General features: G+C 29.5%; 1 protein-coding gene across 1 annotated transcript in view; it reads right to left on the reverse strand.

Annotated features, from left to right (window-relative positions):
• Window positions 1-20380, reverse strand: part of LOC102676497 (furin-like protease 2) — a 402319-nt gene that overhangs the window by 247422 nt on the left and 134517 nt on the right. The window lies entirely within an intron of this gene.

A 20380-nucleotide genomic window follows, 5' to 3' on the forward strand; every position in this document is an offset into this window, starting at 1 on the left:
ACGTTGGTGTGTGTGCATGATATTTTTAGAAAAAGGCGATCTATTTATTTGTTTAAATTGCTTGTGATTTAATAAATTGATAGATTCTTGTTTTTCATATTAATTATTTTTATTCGATATATTCTGTATATATATTTTAATAATTCCAATAATTTTGGAATTTCTCTTTTTTAAAAATAAAAGTCAGAGAAAAAAATAATATTATCGTTCTGAAGAAGAAGAGGAATATAAATTGATAACATTCGCAGTTTAAAAATTATCAGAATTATCAAAACAAGAATCCTATTTAATAACATATTTCAAAGAAAATAGAATTATCGTCACTATCTCTCCCTTTATTTTATCTTTTTCCATGTTTCCATGTATTCCAAATCTTAAGAAAAAAAAAAAAAAAAATACCGATCGTGCACATTCACGAAATATTTGAAATTTTCTAATTTACTTACTCTCGAAAAAAAGAGAATTCCTTTGAGAATTATACAGTTATTTTAGTTTTCGAGGAAGGAACATTTCTTGCGAAATATAAAAAAAAAAAGAGAGAGAGAGAGAGAGAGAGAGACATCTCTCTGTTATCGTCCTCCATCGAAATGCTAGAATTAAAATTCCTAAAACGAAGATGACCTGGATCCGTTTTCGAAGCGGGCGCGCTCATCTGCATTTCAAGCGCGGGCTAATTCAAATTTTTTTTTTTTATCCGCCCATTGGACGAACGAATTTCTTAAACGTTAGAATATTATGTCCTGTAACTGTAATTCCGCTTGCGTTGCTTCGATACGAGGGAGAGAGAGGAGAGGGGAAGAGGAGAGAGGGGGGGGGAGGGAGAGGAGAGATTAATCTCTTTCTGGTTGTGTGTTGTGCCTTATTTGATATCAAGGGAGATCAAAAATCGGTGGACGTGGAGACGCGATTTGTATTTCGTACTGGTTGCGGGAAGCGATTAATATGCAAAATGTGATTCGGGAAAATAGAAATCGCGGTGAGGAGAATTTGAAAAAATGATTAGAATAAAAAAAAATAATGTTTTTTTAATCGTATGTGTATAATTTAAAGAAATTTATGAAATTTGAAAGATAGAGTTAATCTTTTAAAATAATTATGTAACTTATTATGTAAAAGAAAGTATGCTTGATACAAAAATTTAATATGATGAAGATCGATATTCTATTAGAACACAATTTTCATTTATTTATTTCACTTATATTCGTTCAATAAATTTTACAAAATTTAAATTCAAATTTACTTTCTTCAAAGTTAATAATTTTTTTTTTATTGGAAATAGATCAATATCTTGTCTGAAATTTAGAAAAATCAAATTTTCTTTCATGATACAGCGAGTAATTTAATTATTCCAAATCTTTGAAATTTCTTTAGAGTGTTCATTAAGTAAATTATATGTAAGTGTATATCTATCTAGTCTATAATACTCTTGTTTCATCTTGTATACATTGAAAATAACAAATAAATGATATAATTGTAATTATAAATATTACAAAATCATTTACAATATTAATTTATAAATAATAATAATAATAATAATAATAAAGCGATTTAGCGATTTCATTACTATATAAAAAAGTTCTTAGTTTTTTTTCGAACTACTACGAATTATAACTCTGACGCTGCAAATAAAAAAAGCAAAGAGAAAGATAAATGGAGAATGAGAAAGAAATTAAACTACATCGAAAATAACTGTAACGAACAATTTTTTCGAAGATAGTTTTGCGAGTTGATTGTGCGAAATTTTATTCATGGTTTCACAAAAACGTGCCGAGAACGAGGTTGACAATGATGGATACCGTTTTCCTTTTGTTCCCATACGCTATCGTGTTTTACGATTTAAGTATGTCGACGATTTCGCCATTTACCACGATCGGTAATTGCGCAATCTAGTTAACGATTAGCGTGGATTTAGGTACTATGCAAGTTACACGTTCGTGCTACCTTGTTGATAAAGTAGAACGAGTAATTTTATTTTTTTTCTTTTCGATAATCGTAAATTTGATCGGAAGAATCATAGTGATAGACACGAAATATTTATATTTCGATTATATTTCGACAAGTCGATATCTTTAAAATAATTTTTTTCAAGTTTTTATTTATTTGGATATTTATTTTAAAATAAAACTTAAAATTATTATTTTTATATCGTTATGTATAATTTAAAAAAAAAATTAAATGTATAATTTATATGTATATAATTATACTTTAAATATATAATTAAAAAAAAAATTTGTTTAAATTATATATAATAATAATTGAAGTTATAAAAATTCAACTGAAGTATCGTTTAATAATTACAAAACGTAATATGTTCGAAAATAAAGTCTTATTATCGGTTGTCATTAATATGTAAATATCGATTTAACGTAGTCGCGTATCGAACGTCGAACGGAACGGACGTGTTTCTTTTCGCTCCTCGCTAGAATATTGTATTGTTTAATATTATTTAAATTAATTATTATAATTAATTATATATTATATATAATTATAATGTTATATATATAATATTATGTATTATATATTATATTATATATATGTATTAATATATATTATATATATTATAATTATATTATAAGATTAAAATTATATATTATTGATACTAATTATTAATTATTATGAAAAATATAGATAAAGATACATCGTGAAAAAACGAATTATATATCGAAATTATATTTTTAAATATTTAACACTCGTTCGAATCATATCGACGAATTATAAAGTTGAAAATATCCTTTGTAAAATTTCACGAGGATATTCTCCTTGGAAAAATTATAATATTTTATAGGGGAAGCTGTGCCCAATAAGGCGGAAAAGCATCGTCGCGATTAAAACTTTTCCCATTTATTATAGCCGGGGTCAAACGTAGCTAGCTACTAACAAAAAGCGGACTAACTTTTTTTCGTAGATTCGACAACGGATAAAATGACGGATTATTTTCAAATCAGTATTGTATTTTAATTCCAATTTTTCGAAAAATACAATTAACGATAATGAAATACGAATCGATCGAATCACAAATATAATTTGAGCAAATACGAGCATGATATAAAATATGAGAATTAAATTGATATTGCATTATATATTATATACTATTTATTATGCGAGTGATGGGTTTAATTCACTTCCATACGATTTGTTTGAACCATTGATTTAAATCCATCACTTGATATCTTGCAACATGTTTCAAAATTTGTAGTCCACTTTAAGTCGAGATAGATTGGATTAATTAATGTAGAAAAAAAAATTTTTAAGATCCTAGATTTATTTGTCGTTGTCAAAAGATCGAAATTAGAATTCTAGTAAGACTTCTCGTGTTTTTCCCAATTTTTATCACTCGTAATTATTATTTGCAACCAAGTTTCATTCTCGAATGTACTTATATACGTCGTGTAGAATCGATTTGATGAATCGTGAATGAAAAATTATACAATACGGTGAAGGGGTTGAATATCTTTCGAGTTTTTCAAATCTGTTATATTCACGCTTTGTTATAATACGTTTTAATTCGTACAACGTGCGCCATTGTTTCCATTAAGTGTTTTCAGTAATTGTCTTTTGCATCTTCCCTTTCACGATTGAAATGAAGGTATTGTGAATTCGTTACTCTGCGTATCCACTTTTAAAATATAATTCCGATAAAATAACAACAAGAGAGAAATATTCATAATAGTGATTCTAGTTGATCGAAGTGAAATATATATAATTTCCTCTATACAACTTGAAAACCTTTAATCTTTAATAAAGAAATACAAAAGATCTCGAATATCACTCGATAATAATTAAAAAATAACAATCTGATAAAAAGAAAATCTTCAGAATTCCAAATAACAGAGAACAATTGATTAAAAATACGCTCCTCTTACCACAAAGAAATACAAATTGCAAACAATCCCAAACAACACAGAACAACTAATTGAAAATACAAAATACAATTCTCCCTTAAAAAGAAATACAAATCGTCGAATCTCGAATTACAAAGGATAATTAATTAAAAATACAACTCTCTCTCTCTCTTTCTTCTAAAAGAACTCGTCTGAAATGGTCTTCTCTCCAAGAAAAAGTCACGCAAAAGACACGAAGAATCCGAAGAACGATTCGTTAATTTTAAGGAAGTGGGGGTGAAAAGACGCCAATGGAAACGCCTGCGACGAATGCGCCCCCCTCCCCGACACACGTGTTCTCGTGTTAAGCTCGCACGGTGGGGCAATTAAGCGTGATTCAAGCTCGAAGAAAGTGCAACCGCTACGAAATCGTCGAGCTCTTCAATTTGCGCTTAACGATCCACGAATAATGGTAACAGCCGACTTCCCCTCTGTAATTAATGGTCTCGCAGGTGAATCGATCGAAGAGATCGAATGGAAGAGGCCGCCATTTTTTCGATCTATGCGCAATCGTGTCCAATGACTGGGATTGTTTTCCGTGGAAAAATCACGTTAAAAGGATTAATTGTTGGAGATAGACTTACGTTTTATTTCATTATAATTATATTTTTATTGCGTACAATTGTTAACGGATTATGTTATATCTTTCGTGTGAATTTCGAATTTTAAAAAATAAAAATAAAAATAATTCGAATTATTATAATAATTCGAAAATATAATTATTTTCATATTTAGAATCTTATTGAATAATTTCGGGAGAGATTAATTAAAAAACTTCTAAAGTAAATCTTTCGAAAGATTTTTAAATTCTTGGAAGTATACGAGATATAAAAAAAAAAGAAAAGGATATCATAATTTTATTTTTCTCTTTTCCACGGCTAGTTGGGGGTCTAGAAAAATGGCGTGCATTAGACCAACTGTTTCCCTCATTGCTACAACGAACAAGAGAGCTAGTCCATTTGAAACTCTCGAGATTTACACTGAACGATATTTTTTCACAAATTGCGTTTAAAAAAAAACTTACAATCGTTCTCAATGTCATATCCATTTATAAAAATTACCTTCGTTCATTCGTCGAAATTTCATCGAAATAATATATCGAAGCAATAAAAATTTCCACGATTAATTCCACAATTTTAAAAAACACCAAAATTCCAACATACAAAGTTGCGAATAAACTTCGCCCGGCGGTAAATTCAATCTAATACGGGCTAGCTAAAACTTTTAATGCGAGGAGAAACATTATCGTCGTTCCTCGTTGGGGGGAGGGGAGGGACAACTTGTAAATTTCTTTCCCCGCCCACCGTGTTTCGAAAATTGTTCTACAGATGTGGGAGAAGGTGGTGGAGGTAAAATAATTTTTTTTTTTTTTTTTTTTTTTTAGAAATTTTAATTCACGAATTTAATTTTCACGAACTTCGCGAAGCGTAAAACTTGGGATAGAGAGATTGGTTGGAGGAATTTGCGAAACACTTGAGTTGAAATCTGCTTAAAAACTTGACGAACGTTGTTATTAGGTTAATTAAGTTCGATTATACCCCTTTTATGGATGTAATCCGTTAAATTATAATATCAAGTTTTGATCAAAAAGTTATTCGTGTTCTTTATTTTACTTATTTTATTTAATTTCGAGTTAAGTTAGCAGTGGAAACGATTTCGAGCTATTAAAAGTGATGCAACAAAATAGAAAAAGGAATAATTTAACGCGAATAAATTGAATCTTTCGCGCGATACAAAAATAAAATAACGTTTATAGAAATTTTCGATTACATTTTGTCTCGTATCTTGATTGATAAAATAATAATGAATCGAAATTAAACCAATAAATTTCATTGCTCGTTGTCAATATAAAATAACCATTTATTCTATCACATTTTAATATTATAAATTGGTGGTAATTTAATACTTCAAAAATTTACGAAAAATTAATTTGCCTCTTTGAACTTAATGTCGAAAAAAAACATACGTATTTCCTTAAACAAAAAAAAATAAAAAATTTGCTAAATTTTAATTTTTTAATATAACTCAATACGTACAAACATCCATATTCATTGCTCCATATCATAGAGAAACAAACTTAATCCAATAAGGAATTTCAAAGATAATTTGAGTGGAAGAATCATAAAAATATACGATAAAGTGAAAAGTAGATTAGTCATTTCTAGACACTGTCTTTGGACCGTGAAATGATTTGAAATATTCCTTTCCATTCTGATTATGCTGCTGTTTGCTTATAGTTACACGTATATTTATCATGGAAACTTTAGATAGAGTATAATTCGTGAACAATTCGAGAAAACTAATGCCTGTTGGTTGGCAAAATTATGTTAAAGGTTCTGGTTACGTGGAAATTTATGAGATGTCGGTCGTTGTTGAAAGGGAGGAAGTTGTGATCTCTATAGATGAACGCGAACATATTGTCCAATGTGGTGAAATTTATCAGCTATGTAGGAATGTTGTTAGGGATATGAGACGCGAAATAGTTTCACTCACTGATCGTTTGAAATTTACTCTGTCGACCAAATTGTCGATTGCATATTGTTTTATAAATGTTCAATTGTTTCGATTGTTGGATTAGAAGATATAGTTTAAAAATCACAATATTATTTGAGTTTTAAATTGCAAAAGTAAAAAAATTTGAAGAGTTTCAAAATGAAAATTTAAGCCTTCAAGAATAGTAGATTGAAAGCTCTAACATTCAAATTTCAAGCTTCCAAAATTAGTGTATCCTAATCTATAAAATAAAATACCTATATCTAAATCTAAATCTTAATTACAAGAATAATAATACAAACTTTCATAATTCAAAATTCAATATTAAATTTAAAACAAAACCTATATACATAAATATTCGAAAATATGAAAAATATCTTCACAAATTTCAAAACTTGAATAAGATCCATTAAAACGATCCTCAAACCCTCACCCACTTCTAAATTTCTCAAACATACCATAAAATAAGCAACTCAAATGCGAAAAACGTAACAACCCTCGGTGTAAAATGTTGTACGTGTTCACGCAGCGTGAAGGATTTACGGTTGCGGACAATTAACGTGTCTCACCCCTTGGGGGTGGTGGATAAAATAATTGGCCGATAGTGAACGTAGGCGTTGCTTGTCTAAGCGTATTTTTACTTCGGTCCACGAGACGTCTCGAGGAGATTAATGGCGTGTACGAAACACAGACGCGGATCATTAATTTCCTTCCCCTATCCAACCGTAAAAAAACGGAACAAAAGTCAACGAGGTTCACCCCTTTTCCTGGCAATTAAAAGAAACCACAAACCTCTAACTTAACGTATTATCTATGGATCTCCTCCTCGTATCTTTTCCATGCGCGTTGACATGGCTACAAATAACGAAACGAATCGCACTCTAACGTGTTAATTCGCCATTTTAATGGGTTTAATTCGTCTTGCACGATTTTCGAATGACCACGTTTAATTATATGATATTTGAGTATTCAATTTTGTGGATTTCGTGAGGAATTTTCGTTTGAAATTTTATTTCTCTTCTTTTTTCTTTTTCTTTCGTTGGTTAGTTGGTTTGCTGTTGCATCTGAAGAAGATTGAAAAAGTGATATTTAATTCTAACGATAATGTATGTGTGCGATTTAAATTTTTAAAAAACTGTTGATAAATTGCGAACTTACCAGATAAGAGGTTTGAATTAAGAAACTATAAGAAATTTTATATCGTGGTACAGAGCTTAGGATTTGCATAAATATATCGTATATTTCAATACTTGATATAAAATATAATATTTATGGATGCAACGAATCTTTCGTATACTTTTACAATCGAATTTATTTTTATTTTAACTGAAAGTACAGAAAAATTGAATTAAAAATATAAGATTCGAATAATAAGCAAATAAAATGAAATACATTAATGTACGAATATAAAGAAGACTTGATTAAATTAAAAAGGTTATCATTGCTTTACAAACTTCGATATTTCGATAACTATGATCCTAAAACGACCTAAATTTTCACATCGTATATGTACGATGCACAATATAAAGCAATATTATAGATCACCAGAAAATATCCACGAAAACGAATACCCATTTCCCAACTCCATTGAATCTTGAAAATATACAATATAAGAGGTATCTCGATCTTCAATATTCCAACATTGCACTCCACGCATTCCCCAACAACGTCCAATGCTCCCATTCAACCGGCTAAAAACACCATTTGTATCAAAAACGCGATACACTTTTCCAACAAACTTCAAACTTTTACAAAAATGAACAGTCATTTTTAAACTTTATCCAGTCACAAAGATTACCAGGAGACCTCCATCTTCGATCGATATTCCATCAACGATACATCGAACGTAACCTATATCCAACGAGATTTTAAATTCTCATCGCGAGCCGGAGACGTCTGATCGTCGTAAAAATGGATCGTGCCATCCATTAAAAACGATATTCGACTTAAGACTCCCTTATTGTCAGCCCTTAGTGATGGAAGTCGAAAGCATTTCGTAAAATGTCTAGGTTTGGCCATCGATCCTCGATATGGGCCATATCTGTCCCATTACCTTGCGAACTGCAACGATTCAACGAAATCTGTGGAGGTGATATCCACGCGATTCGGCGTAAAGTAAAACTGTGATAAAACCATATATAGTAAGCCATCTATGATGTCGAATAGAACTTGGAAATTTAGTTCTTTGTAACTGGTTATGGGTCGTAGATGTCGTTCCAGTAGTAGTTAAGCTAGGTAATTTTATTTAGTTATAGCCAGTGGTACGATTGACAGGTCAATGGATACATTGAGAAACATTTTGTGATTCAACGAGTAGGTTTTGATGAAAAATGAAATATATAATTATACGTATATTAAAGATGTTTAAAATTTTTTAATTTTGTTTAAAATATTTCTGATAGATGATGTTATAACGTTATGGTTATATAGATATACTTATGTAGTACATGTAGTATATTACGTGATAAATGTAGTTTTCTGTACAATGTATATATATTTCATATTAGTTCAATGATTACAATTTTTTATTTAGTTCTTACATTAAGTATTTTAAAAATTACAATTGATTAAAAATATGAATTTTATATTACTTATTTTATGTAAAACTCTCTTTTGCAAATCTTTCTTCATCGAAAGATGAAGATAATAGAAATCTCGAAAAAAAAATACGTTACGTTAAAATATTGTCAATATTTTACATACTTTAATTTGATCTTTAATATGATCTATTTGATATATTGTACGAAATTAAACGAGAGTTGTGTAATTCAAAAGGATGTAGTCCGTGCTATAGTGGATTGTTTGATAAAAAATATATTTGATGAAGTTCCATTGACTAAAGACTTTATTAAAGAAGAAGTTTCTAAATTGCTTTTATGAAATTCGTTAACTTCCTTTGTAACATCTTAGGAAAAGAGGAACTTTTATTATATTGCACTACTCAATTTTTCTTTTTCAGAAAAAAAATCTTTTTATCCTTGATTACAAATTCCGGCTGTTTATTAATCTGTAACATATAAAAGTACTTAAGTCGTTATATAAGAAACTTCAAATTTGAAATTATATAAATAATTTATGGACATCTGGCTAATACCTGATGAAATTCAGCTGTGAGTATAACAAATCTAAAATAATAAATTTTCAAACATTCAAAAATCTGAAATTATTCTAACATATTCTAATTTCAAAATAATTATTCTATTTTCAAAAATTTTCAAGATTCATGATGCACATATAATTAGCACACTCTCCAAAAAACTTGCACTCTCGAGTTGATTACAAACTTCCTAATCTCTCTGATCGCGTGCTAATTTCCATTTAGCCAGAAATAAAGCTCGACAAAGAAAATTGAAACATTACGGTAATTGGTGCACGATAAAAGTCGGCTACGTAGATTGCTGAACCATTTTTGTAATTCGACGTCACGTTGAAAACATCGGAACTCATACAAAAATAATTTAAGCGATTAGGTCACGACAAGCTAATAAGTCAACTTGAGAAATTGGAAAGATAAATGGGAATCACTATTGATTAAGTTATTAAGTTAGGTTTGAACATCGTTATGATTATTATCGTTATATCGTGAATTTCTTTATGCAGAATCTTTTCTCTGGTTTTATATTTTAATACAAAGTCTATATTAAGTTCATGCTAATATAATTATAATGAAATTTTTTTTATTATTATTTAATATTCTTTTTTATATAATCAGTTACAATAATTGTAGTATTACGATATTGCAGTTACAATAATTATATATATATATATATAATTTTATGATTATTATATATATATGTATATTATATGTATGATGTGTGTAATTAAGTTTTGTATAAAAGTTTGTGATCTAATAATTGAGAATTTTTTGATGCAAGGAACATGCAATACTTCATCGTCTTTTTCACAAATATGCTGGAAAGACTCTTACGAGTGTTAATAGTCGATTTGCAGACATTACACCACTTTCTCTCTACTGCATGCGGTCTGCATACGTGGTTAGGAACTGTCCACATAGAAAGTGAAAACAAGCATGCACGCAACTCGCCTACAAAACATTAGAGTTTGTATTGTATTCATAAAAGCTTCCGTGAGAATTATATAACAATTCAGATTGCGTATATTGTCAGTATTGATAAATATAGCGAATTAGAAGTATTTAAGGAAATTTTTATATAAAAATTATATTAATTATATTATTTACTAAAAAACAATTATCTTAAACTTTTTTTTGTTTAATATATTTTTTGTTCCACATTATATGATTTGATTTATTTGTTATTGATTTATATAATGTTATATATTTATTATATTTCAAAATAAAGTCGAACAATAATTAGGTTCTTTGTGATTCAACTCAAAGCCACAATTAAGGTTAAAACTTATCTAAAATTGGTTTCTCCTAACGAACTAGAAATCCTTGGTTACGGTTACCAGGGACTTAGGGATCTATTGACTGTGATTTTTATCGACTGACAACCATAGAAACGACAGACGGAAGACGGAAGATCCAGTTGAAGGAAGGAGACTTGTCCAGCGGAAACGATTTCTAACCAGATTTAATAGGCATCCTTTCCTTTTTTGGCCAATTTACGTTATTTCCTTGAAAATTAATACAATTCAGTATAAAAAAAGAAAATAAATTATTTTAATTTGATTATGATTTAATTATAATAAAAATATTGTAATAAATTAAGAGGAAGGTAAGAAAGAAATAATAATTTCAACATACGTTTAACAAATTTTCACCAAATTTTACATTTGATAGATGCAGTCGATTAGATAAGAGCAAGTAAAATTTCTTAAATGAAAACTTTCTATTAGACTCGAGAACTTTTAGAATTACTTTACGCTTCGAAGTTTTTGATTTCATTTTTAACTTCGTGTTTTAAAATTCTCATCTTTCGATAAATTGCTTAAGAGAGGAAGGATTTTTTGATTAAACCTGTTGATTTTTTACTTGCACGCAGATAATAATAAAAAAAATATATAAATAAATAAAATTTCTTTTTCATTGCAATTGTCTACATATTATAAAATACAAATTAATCAGAATTAAAGCTCCATTTCATTATACTAATTATTCAATAAGCATTCTAAAATCAGAACTTAAATTGCTTTTATAATGCTGAAATGTAATTTTTATAATCGATGAATTCTTTTTTTTTTTTTTTCTTAAATAGCATAAGAGATAAAAAAGGACTGAAATAAATAAGAAAACGTTGGATACCCAAGGATTGTGATTCAAATTGTATACTTATTGAATAGTTGATGTTGAAAATTAATCCTAATAACAATATTGATCAGAGTCCAAAATTCTATTTGAATTTTCCAAACATAAAAAGGAACAGTGAATGAGAAAAAGGAAATCTAGAAGAAAAAAAAAATATATAATAAACGTTGGATAATAAACGTTTCAAAATGTACACTTATGGAATAGTATACTTACTTTATGTTGAACTTTAATCCTCTCAGAATTCTCTTTACATTGTATACAGAAAAGGGCTATGAATGGAAGAGTAATTCAAAATAAACTCAACCTAGTGTGTCAAGATTAATTACCTCGACCACCAAATTTTACTTTATCCAATATTCCAATATAAGACACAGGTGCAATCTGGCGTTATAAGGATTAAGAAAAAATATTCGTTCAATTTCGAACGTAAAACTTAACGATAATAATCAAATTGATGAATAATTTATTTTTATCATATCACCTCAAAATGAAAACGATATTTCTCGAGAGCTTCGAACGAGAAATAATAACGTTGCTATTTATCACCAGAACATCATTAATGCTCGATTTAATGGCAAACAATGTTCCCGATGGATGCAATCGATCGATTTATACGATCGCTGGTATGCGGAACACGGGCATTACAATTACGACTAAACATCGTTCCCACCTAATAACTCTTTGTTACGATCTAGGCTACGATGAGCTAATTTTTTAAACCTTCATTGTTGCGTTCGAGCATTACGCTGATTGATCCTCCGTGTAAATTAGTTTTGGATTCGATCCATTTAAACTACAGCAGTTCGATTGTAGCAATTTTTGAATATATTGTTATTTCCTTTCTTTTTTCTTCTTTGATCTGCAATTCTCTTGGATCTTCCTCTGAGAAAAAAGATTAAAATTTTAATTTTCTAAGCGTGCAAGTATATTTGAAAGTAAATTTTTAAAGTTAATTATATTTGAAAATTATTCTTTGCTTGAGAGAAAAATTGAAAATTATTCTATAATTTTGCAAATTGGATTGAATGAATGAATGAATGAATGAATAAATAAATAAATGTTCTAATTTCAAAACTCGATTAACAAATCGAAATTATAAAAAGTTTAATGATATTTAGATAATGAAAATTACCATTTATACGGAATACGTAATTGTACCATAAATATTTAAAAATGTTAATCAAATACGACGACATCAGTATCCAGGGCCATAAATTAAACCCTGAAAAAGGTTTAAAAACTTCCGCAATCGTGTCCCACCGCAAACATATTCCACCAACATTCTTCCCATTCCATTCCATCTTGGTCAGATCCATTACACCACCGGTACAACGAACCTTGTCCACAAAGGGAAACAGAGTACAGACACGAGGCTCGACAACGGGCTTAGGTCGGCAGAAACCGCCACGGTAACATGCGACACACTGAGTCATCGCATTTTTACGAATCGTTCCTCCGAATCCAATGAATATCACGAAGAATTTTCTCGAAAGCGTTCGTTACATCGGTCTCTCGTTCAAAAGAAGAACCGCCATTTTTTGTCGACACCGAGTGGGAGGGAAAGAATACGATCAACAGATTTGGAGAAGCATTTGAGAGAAATTCAATTCAATTTTTCGAAGCATCTTTGGATCGATATTACTATAAAGCGAATTTTTCGAATTTCGAACATTAGATCATACGTTTTACGAAAATGAAGGTAAGATACTATATCGAAGAGTTTTTTGCGGAACACAATAATACACGAGATTAATTAGAAATTAATATAATAAGTTTGATTACTCATCATTTCCTTATTATATCAAAATTTATTTCACATTCCTATTACTATCGTATATCTATAGAATTATTGAAATATCTTTGTCAAAAATTCGAAAATTTGACATTTTAAATATAGTTTGATTATTTCATTTTCAAAAATAAACTTCCAAAATTTCATCTCTCACCACTCAAAAAGTCAAGATCTCACATCACGATTTCTATCACGATCACAAGAATACTGACTCTTGAAATTTGATTTTTCCAGCAATGATCAATTTCTAACCAATGGACGAACATACGAGCAACTTTGCCGCACAGTTATCAAATTATTTCACGTATTATCGAATGCAATAGCGCTTAAAAGCTAACAAATCGAGCGAAAGAGCACGCGTATCCAGTTTTGACACCGACAATCACGCCGATTATATGTGGCCAAGTCCGCCATTGGCCCATCGTTCCCTCCAACCGGTGTCTCGCTTTGATCGTGCAATTAAATTTCAACGAGATATTCAATTTTAATTAATCCCACTGTAACGCACGTTCTCGTCGATAATTCGTGTATAATTGAAGTCGGACGTGCGTTAACGCGACTCGTGAATCTGCGTTTCGCATCCCTTATAGGGAATTGGGTGTGCAAGTCGATGGTCAGCGAGGATATAAATCCGGGTATGGTTAATACTTATGGTTCGCTTTGCTTGGTTTTCGTGGAATTTGTTTTCGATTTTGTTATTTCATTTCGTCGTCCGTTTCGAATTAATCGGATATTAATCGCGATGGAAATTTGTTTGAATGAAATTTTGATAATGATTGAAATCGAAGTCGATTGAAATACTTTGTATTTTTGAACAATCACGAACAAAGAATTAATCAAGATTGCGATGATCGCGAAGCGACACTAGCGCCTATTAGCGGCTGTTAAAAATACTACTAGTAAGATAGTCTAGTAATTTTTTGTATCGGAAGGAATATAATTATTTGAATATTTTTAAAAAGTTCTTGGCGTGAAACTAATGAAATTTTTATTCTTTTTTTAGAAGTAGATAATATTAAAGATAGTATTTAACCAAAGATTTATTCCTTTCATGAAACCCATGCAATAAATGAACAATTCAAAATAATTCTTTGTATACATAACCTATGAATTTTCATAAAAAATTTTTTCATATTTCAGCAAAAACATATAAACATATGTTGCAATGTTTCTCTTTAATAGCAAAAATATTGGCCAAACTGAACAAAAATACAATATCAATACTCCATCCGAGCGAAAAGTTAAATGGACGTAATTGATTTCGTTGGGCATCCATACTTATCAAACAAAAGAAAAAAGGATACTTCATAAAACCAGCGATATTTCCACAAGAGAAACCCAGTTTTCATTCAACTACATTCTAGGCCAGTTCTCGAATTACAAACCATGATACATTTCCACCTTCGGCCATTGTCACATGGTCTCCCCTCCCCTCTGCTTGAATACACCGTATATTCCTCCTTGTCCATCCATCCCTCTGTCTCTCTCTCTCTTTTCCACTTATTTCACACGAGACTCGTACGTACTACACATGTTCCACCGATATCAAGAACGTGCCACCCGACTGTTCATCCGGATATCGACTTTTCTTCCGTATTCCACCGGGAAACGAACGACGAACGGAACAAGTCACGATTATATTTCCTCGCCTCGGATACGTACGATTGTCCGCCATGCTTTTGCATTCGCCGATATAACCCGCCTTAAAACGAGGTTTTTTTCTATCATATGCACTTATTTCTCTATTCGTGCATTAACCTTTTGGGGATATTTTTTTGAGGCGTTATAAATTCTATTGCAGCCATTTATGAGAAACTTTCGAATAATATTAATAATTGATGAGATTTTCTTTTTCTCTTTCTTTCTACTGAAGTTGCGTTGGATTTCTAAGAATAAGTATAAAACTTGTTAGATTAGTATAAAATTGTTCAATATTAATCTTAAAATGAAAAAGATTCGATAGCGATATTAAAAAGTAGTGAGTATTGAAATTGATTAATTAAATTGATCTAAATAACATTGGTTAAAATACCAATGGGTTACAGTACGTTATATTATTTCATAGAAATTACAAAAAATGGCTAAATATGTGAAACTATAAAGATATAACTATATATCGTAAGCTATTGATATTACGGTCATTGGGTACAATTCTCATCGTTTCGGTTCGCTTAAAGGCACGTCGAACGTGACAAGCGTGCAGAAAATAAATCTTCATCGAAGAAAAACGCTTCAATATGAAGCGTTAATTTACGATACCTGAAGGCGATCTCGAAATTACCTGTCATACGCGTGTGACTCTGCTGGGATATCCAAGCCCCTTCGGCAATTGGTCCATAATGTAGGGTTCTCGAATAAAAAAGAAAAAAACAGAAAATTGAATGTAATAACAAGTGTTCATCCTAGAAAATATAATATTAATTTATACATAAATTAGTCAAGTTATATATTTCTTAAACGATTGTTATTACAATTAGATTTTGAATAAAATTTCACGAATAATTTAATTTTGAGGTTTTAGATTATATATCCTTATTCGTGAAACATTTTCTTCGTCTAGAACTGAATCAATTAACAGCTTCACATATTTGAAACAGCATCAAAAATCAAGAGAAGGATTTCCAATGGCTTGATATTAATTTTAAGTACAAGAAACAATAAAATGCAACGAAATCCAAATCGAAAGCTATGCATACAATTCTTATATCCAGTATATGCATAAAAAAAAACTGAATGTATATTTCTTCATGACGCATATGTTCACGTCAATCGCCATTGAATAGAAAATCTTCATGACACGCATACGCGGCATAGAATAGGAAATTTCTATATCGCATACGTTGCGTCATCGATTTCTAATATATCAACGATGATCCATCGAAAAGTTTTCACGCGATCAACTAACCCTTTCATTTCACCACGAGCATCTTTTCCACGTGGAATGGAATTTTTCTATTCGAAAGATATCGATGGCTCGTGCGCTATTCCTCCGACAAAGTACCGATCACTCGGGCGAAAAGTCAAATACTTGCGCGCGAATGGTGAGGAGACTTTATCAATGTCTTTGTATAAGAAAAGGGATGTATCGTAAGAGCCGTAACTCGTGCTCACGTGCGATCGAACAATCGCAATTTATTTCATCGTGCTATCTGTACAGACGCGTACAAGAAACTTCGTGCGGAGGTGTATAAAAGATGGTCAACGAAACCATGATAAAGTAGAGTCAATGTTCGTAATTAAAATCACATTTCTTGATTATACTCTCTTCTTTTATTTGTTTTTATTTACATACTTTCTTTTTGCTTGGATTTTTTTTGGATTTTATTATATCGAGAATGTTTTATGGAAAATTTAAATGTACAAGAACATATATATGATATAAAAAGTGAAAAATTAAAAGTATAAAGAATAGAAGAACATTACCATATGTAATGTTTAAAGAGTTTAAAAAGGAAGAGATTTTTTTTCTACTTATGATGTAAAACATAATACATAATACATAATAATATTAATGATTGGATCCTTGAAATGTTTTGAATGTTAGAAAACATTGTGTATATTTTTTAAATAGTTTACGAAGTAACTTAACCTAATATAACGCGACAAAATGTTCTCCGTTTATTATGAATGCACTTCCTCGATAGAATTGCAAATTCTTTAATTAAATCCCCGATAAAGAAATAGGCTTTTATCAATTTTATAATAAACTACATACGTACGTTCAAACTGCATTCAGCAATCCATTTCAACGCTACATAACCTCAATCTACATAACTGCCCTCGCATCGATCATGTTCAATTCATCAGTCTTAATCCAACTCAATCATTCTTCATTCTATTTAAAATTGCAAAAAACAAATATTCAATCTACATTCTAAAAGTAAATTTATGCTTATTACATACATAATATTATATTACCTTTCTAATGTAGAAGACATTGATGATTTTTTTGTGTATTTTTTGTCAAAACTATTCTCTTAAAACAAATATACAATGGTATGAATAATATGATTGTATAAATAATATTGTAGAAATAATAAATCGTGCACCATATCACTAGATGATATTCACAATAATATAATATGAAATTAAGTAATAAATATAACTTTTTTACTTTCCTTTTCATAGAAATATAAGCTCTGACATAGCTCGGAACAAGTCGGAAAAATTCGGGTGGGATCGGAAAAGACTTCGGTACTCTTATATTCTTCACGACAATATCGGTTCCGATCCTACCCGAATTTCTTCGACTTTACCCGAAATTTACGTTTTCATCATTATAAAATGCTGTTGCAAATTTACTTTATAAATAATATTGAGACTTTAGAATATAAATTTTAGATATCAAAACAACGAAAATATATAAAATATACAAAAAATATCAAGTAGATAAAACACAGACTTACTTTAAAATATCGCATCATTTCTCGAATCACGAAATATAGTTCTATCGCTGAAACTCGAAAGAATCAGCGCCTAGTTGAAAATTATACTTCGTAAAGTTCACGAAAACATCGTTTCTCTGTTATACCTTTTCTGTTTGTTCGAAATTACAAATTAAATCCTTTCATGCAGATCGTTGGTGCGATCTAAAAAAAGACGATAAAGTAAGGAAACATGGAAATTAAGGCAACCATATTTCGAATAATTCGAGATTTAATAGACTGCCATTTCGATTCTCGAACAACGATCTCGAAACTGTTTCAATTTGGATCGAATGGTATACACGAATCGTGAAAGCCTAATCATGTCTCATAAAATGAATTTCTAAGATTTTTAGATTCTTCTGGGAAGATAATGTAATTTTCCTAAGATCTTGAGACAAACTCTTTAATTTTCCATACACTGTTTCTTCTTATCATCTTTATCTGATTTTCATAAAGGCTGGTTCTAATAGAAATTAATAAAATAACCAAATAAACTCGTAAATTTTAGAAAATCAATTATTTTTAATAATGATATTCTTCAATAATATCATGAATTATTGTTATCAATACATTAAAATATAATTGTATCAAGATTATTAAAATATAATTCGTTTTCAATATTGGATTACGATCTTTAAAATCATAATATGTATTTTGTTTTGGATACTTTATGTCTTTTATATATCATATATATCCTTATATTTTGTATATTTCAATTTTTATGAAAAATTATGCATAAATATTCACAATTCGTTTTTTATATTATAAACATTTAATTAACATTAATATTGTATTATAATCGCAATAATAATTCATTCGTATTCAGAAATTTTATTATTAAATATTCAATCACCTATCAATAACGTATGCATCTGTAAAATTTTTCTTTAAACGATTATTTAAATAAAACAATCTGTGCACAAAGCCAAGTGAATCATGTCACAGTCGAAAAAACAAACGCGCGAACCAGATAAAATCAACGTGTGAAATAGAGCAGGAAATTCTTGCGGTTCTTTTTCGAGAATTTATCGGATAGGGTAAGCTATAAGGAAAAATCACGAGAGAGGGACTGTCGCCTATGTTCTGGACGAAAGAAAGTCACGACATTCGAGCATTTACCATGAAAATCGAGCGACGGTTTAGAGAAAAATTCCTAACGACTTTGAATCCCTTCCGCGGAACAACTTCTAACAGGTGGAACAAAATGGGAGATCCTTAACCCTCGATGGCGTATCCGTGACACGGCTGGCGAATATCGGATCGTTTTCAGCACGAAGCTCAATTTTTCTTTTAACATTTTATAACAAGAGTTTAAACTGAATTTTCAACGTATTATTTTTTTTTCCTTTTTTTTTCTTTCTTTTTCAAAGTTTTCTTTTTTCTTTTCTTCTTTAAAATACACAATTTAGGAAATTATTCCGTTTTTGTATTTGTTTTTTTCTTTTTAAAGATTTATATTATGATAAATGAAATAAGAAAATTCTTTTTTTTTTCAGAATTCTATTCTTTTTTCTTTCTCAAATTCTCTCAAATATATATATATATATTAATTATTAAATATTAGAAAAGAATCATAAACGCATTTCGTGATATTTAGATTATCAATATTTTCGATAATTATTCTCACGAAACATCGTACAGCAACATCAATTTAAACATCAGAAAAATGAAGCCCAGCTATAATATGTTTCATTTGAAATGGTGTACAATGCAATTTTTTTGCATTCCGCTTTGATACACGTTGTACAGGTTTACGGAACGTTAAATAAATTAGCAACCCTCGAAGTAACGTCAGTACAACCAGGAATAAAAAAGTTGATTCGTGAAAACCGCAAACGAATCGCCAGTACTCACGCGACGAGGAATACCGACGAGAATGTTTTTCCAAATGTAATGTATAAATCAGAAGAAAAACTTGTCTTTTTCCACCGAGAATTGTGTGCCGCTTGATGTACAGAGATTGTTAAAAACTACTTGTTACATTTATTATATTTATTAAGTAAAATCCAATTTTAAGATTTAAAATCCAATTTAAAATTTGTTTCTTGATTTATAATATAATCAAGTATTTTATGATTTATATGTGATAGAAGAAACAGATATGAAACCAATAATTGTGCTTTAGTAATTTATAATATAATTATATGATATCATATAAAAAAAATACAGTGGCAAGATTATATATAAGAATAATTCTTAATTTATATTTATTTAAAGGATGGTAAGAATATTTTATATTCTGGATATATGTATATAATTTTTTAATTCCATTTTAAAAAAAATGAAACAAATGAGAAACACATAAAGAAAAATAAGAAACAGAAATGAAATATTTTATGATACAATAATTAGCAGCATTGACTGAACTAAAGAAAAGAACTTGTTATTTATACACTTGACAATAAAAATATAAATCTGCATTTTTCAATAGATAAAAAATGATACATATAATATCTCTTTTAATATAAAAATAAAGATTCATATATTCGTAGTATTCTGATTCAAAGAAATAATGCAATTATTTTTCGTGAAAATTAAAAAAAAAAAAAAAAAA

The sequence above is a fragment of the Apis dorsata genome, unplaced genomic scaffold (assembly GCF_000469605.1).
Source record: "Apis dorsata unplaced genomic scaffold, Apis dorsata 1.3 scaffold_56, whole genome shotgun sequence".
NCBI lineage: Eukaryota > Metazoa > Arthropoda > Insecta > Hymenoptera > Apidae > Apis > Apis dorsata.